General features: G+C 49.5%; 1 pseudogene; it reads right to left on the bottom strand.

The window, feature by feature from the left end:
• Positions 1–2,080: 2,080 nt before the first annotated feature.
• Positions 2,081–3,093, bottom strand: LOC102766011 (annotated as a pseudogene).
• Positions 3,094–4,108: the final 1,015 nt, after the last annotated feature.

Raw genomic sequence — 4,108 nt, 5'->3', positions numbered from 1 at the left:
TTGGGAGCTTCAGTCCCAGCCTGAAAACAGCCCTCAGCCCCTCACCCAGACTGGCCTGGCACCCCAGTGGGGACCCCCACCCTGAAGGGTGTGTGACCAGCTGCAAACAGCCATCATCCCCTCACCCAGGCTGGCCAGGCACCCCAGTGGGGTCCCCCACCCTGATCCAGGACATCTTTCAGGGCTACCAGCCAGCCCCACCCATGCACCAGGTTTCTATCCTATATAGTAAAAGGGTAATATGCCTCCCAGCACCAGGGTCAGCGGAGCCGCAAGGCCTCCCAGTACTGGGATCAGCGTGACAGGGGGCAGCGCCCAAACCCCTTGATCGCCCTGTGGCTCTGTGTGTGATAGGGGGCGGGGCCACAACCTCCCTATCCGCCCTGCTGTGTTCGTGACAGGGGAAGGTGCCCCAACCCCCTGAGCAGCCCTGCTCTGTGCCTGATAGGGGGGAGCTCCCCAACCCCCTGATGGGCCCTGCTCTGTGCGTGACGGGGTGGCGCCACAACCTCCCCATCGACCCTGCCTTGAGTGTGACAGGGGGCGGGGCCCCAACCCCCTAATTGGCCCTACCCCGAGCGTGACTGAGGGTGGCATCACAACCTCCCAATCCGCCCTGCTCTGTGCATGACAGGGTGCAGTGCCCCAACTTCCCAATTGGCCCTCCTTTGTCCCCGACCATGGGCTGCACCTAGGGATTGGGCCTGCCCTCTGCCACCCGGGAGCAGGCCTAAGCCAGCAGGTCGTTATCTCCCGAGGGGTCCCAGACTGTGAGAGGGCACAGGCCGGGCTGAGGGACCCCCCCCCCCCCGTGTGCACAAATTTTTGTGCACTGGGCCTCTAGTATATATATAAAAGGCTAATATGCTACGTGTCCGACCATATGACCAGTAACTATGATGGGCACTGACCATCAGATGGCAGATGCCCAACACAGGAGCTGCCATGATGCACACTGGCCATTTATAGAGAAACAGCACCAGGGACCTGGCGCCCACAAAGCAACACTCAGCTTCCCCCAAGTGGGACACAGGCCTTGCCACCAGCCCGGAGTGACACCCCATTAAATCGCAGCTGACACTGCTAAGATCCCATGGCACAAAATGCGGCCTACAGCCACTGTGGGCGCTGGGTAATGACGGCACGTAGCAATGCCCAGCTTCCTTTCCCTAGCGACTAGCCTCCTTGGAGTTCAGCCCAGGAACATGACTTGCTTTACAGCCTGGTGGAAATATTTTACACTTTAACCAAATGTCTGTGGAGCATTTTCCTATGCCCGTGATCCTCACAGAAGTCCTGGAATAGGTAGAAAGAAGTCTCAGTGGAATCCTATTTTCTTTTCATCAGCCAGAAAGCAGAGATTTAGAAAGCTTAGAAACTTGACCCAACTGAAAAGAAGTAAGAAATGGTGGACCTTAAAAATGACTTCAGGTTTTCTCACTGTGCAGAATATAGTCAAACACTGCTGCAGTTAAATATTTTACCCTTTGTTCTCCCTGTTTACTCATGCATGCATGATACATATAAAGCTCCCGCTGGTGTCAACTGCATGCGTGTGTTTTGATCTGTCATTGTTGATCGTGAATTTGGTTGACACTTCTACTACAGAGAAAGGGCAAATAGTGATATTAAAATATTTCTTCTAATTAATTTCCTTTCAATGTGCATGAATTCGTGCACCAGGCCACTATTATATTAATAATAAGGTGATAAAAACATAATTTAAGAGAAAAGGAAGATGTACATGTAGGTCCATTAAACCACAGACATGGTGCATACTGGTTTTTATTCTTTATTGAGTGCACTCCTGTTAAGAAGTGATCTGTTTCTTGCTGACTCTTCACATTGGCATTGTCATGGTTCTTGTCTTAGACCCCAGAAAACTATTCTGAATTATCACTTGGATTCATCTGAGCACCCCTCCAAAAGTGTTGGATTACAATGGTCACGAAAATTATAAATTGTCCTGGTTAGCATGGCAGCTGATAAGCAATAGCCTTCTCAATTCTATGTCAATAACTTTCAGTATCTGGGACTTGCCAGATTAAAAACTTCAATTTCTTCTTCTTCTTTTTTTAGCGAGATGTGAAGTGATTTTACTTTTATTTCCTTCACGTTAAGCCAATCATGAAATTTCACAGTGATTCTGGGGCAGGGGCAGAAGGAGCATGATGTTCAGAATCCTCAGGGCTGTGTCCCACGGGCCGAGCCAGTGCGGGCAGGGCAGGCCTCACTGCGGAAGCTGCAGGAGCATCAACTGCCCGGCCGGCAGGTAGGTGATGTTCCGAGAGCAGGAGAGCTGGTAGGCGATGTCCTCGGTGGCTTTCAGCTTACGCAGCTCGATCAGGCCATCGCCCGCAGTAGCAAGCGCATTTGCGATCAACTCGGCAGCTTTGGAATTGCCCTCAACAGAGATGATGGCTGCCTTCTTCTGCTGCTCTGCCTTTTCCACCACAAATCTGGCCCTATCCGCTTCCTGCTTGGCCACCTGTTTGGCTTCTACTGCTTCTGTGAACTCCTTCCCGAAGGTCAGATGCATCAAGGACATGTCATCCAAGATGAGCCCGAAGGTCGCGGCTTGCTCCTTAAGGTCGTCGCTCACTTGCCTGGAGACCAGCTCTCTCTGGGTGATGAGTTCTCCAGCATCAAAGCGAGCCACCACTGAATTGAGGATCTCTGTGGTGATGGATGGCAGCACGCGCTTGTCATAGTCCTCTCCGATGCTGGTGAAGATGCAGGGAAGCTGGCTAGCGACCGGGCGGAAGAGGATGTGCAGAGTGATGTTGACATTCTGCAAATGTTTGCTACTAGTGATGACGAGCACGTTACAGGTCAAGAGTGGCAATCAAAGATAATCAGTTTCTATATCCAAGGGATGAAAATGTGAGTCCCTTCCCCCACCACGATGTCCTGCACTCCACGGAATCGGTCAAAGGTGACAGCTCTGTGCCCAGCATCCACATTATAGAAGGCCGAGTTCACCATGCCTCCTGCAACGGCTGAGGCCAGGCCAAACTAGCCAATGGATTCAAACACTTTGGCAGCCATGTCTCCTTCTGCTGGACCCATTCACACCTGCTTCTACTCTGACCTCCACCAAAAACTTCAATTTCAATGATTGAAAAAATTAATTCTCTGGGTTGTCTTAACAGAAAGATACCAGTGAAGGGTCCAGGGAGCCACTTACCTCTGAGCAATTTGGTATAGAAGTAGTTATAATCTTGGTATCTCAGCTGCTGCTTATTGTAAAAGAGCAACTGGAATTTCTTCCATAGAGAACAAAAACATTCAGCATTTAAATATTCCATTTAAGTATGTGTAAAAGATAGTTTAGTAGAAAACTGCGCCAACCTGCCAGCCTGCCTGGTCACCCCTTACTACTCCCCCTGCCAGCCTGGTCACCTCCAACTGCTCCCCTCTGCTGGCCTAGTCACCCCTCACTGGCCCCCTTGCTGGCCTGGTTGCCCACAACTGCTCCCCCTGCTGTCCTGGTAACCCCAACTGTCCACCCTGCCGATCTGGTCACCCCTCATGGCCCCCCCATCACGGCCTGCTGTTCAGTCATTTGGTCGTCCCTCACTAAGCCCCCTGCCGGCCTGGTCACCCTATGCAGCCTGCTTGTTCAGTCATTTTGTCATCCATCATTAACCCCCCCTACAGGCCTGGTTGTAGGCAGCCATCTTGTGAGGGTGTGAGGGTTAATTTGCATATTACCTCTTTATTATATAGAATTAACTAGTATGTAAGATAATTCTAAGTTTAGAAAGGAGATTAAAGTTACTTTCATTAATAAGTGCCCTTATCCCTATTCACTTAATAATAGAGGATACATCATCTATCAAAGTAAAAATAAAAGTTTAAAGCAAGTTAGATTGCTTTAAGAAGGTCAGAAATTGTATTCTTTCCAATACAGGGTCATGACTTTAATAATACCTAAAAATAAATGTACACTGTTGAGCATTTTTCCTGAAGGAACACAGAGCCTTTAAAATACCCTGGGGGAAATTACTAACCTCTCTTGAAATTAATGAATTCTTATAATATCCCTAAAAGTTATGGATAAGGGTTTTCTAATTCTGCATTGCACATGGGAGACCAAAGAACTTGG

This window comes from Myotis davidii, unplaced genomic scaffold (genome assembly GCF_000327345.1).
Source record: "Myotis davidii unplaced genomic scaffold, ASM32734v1 scaffold304, whole genome shotgun sequence".
NCBI classification, from domain to species: domain Eukaryota; kingdom Metazoa; phylum Chordata; class Mammalia; order Chiroptera; family Vespertilionidae; genus Myotis; species Myotis davidii.
This window is presented reverse-complemented; position numbering and strand designations above follow the sequence as displayed.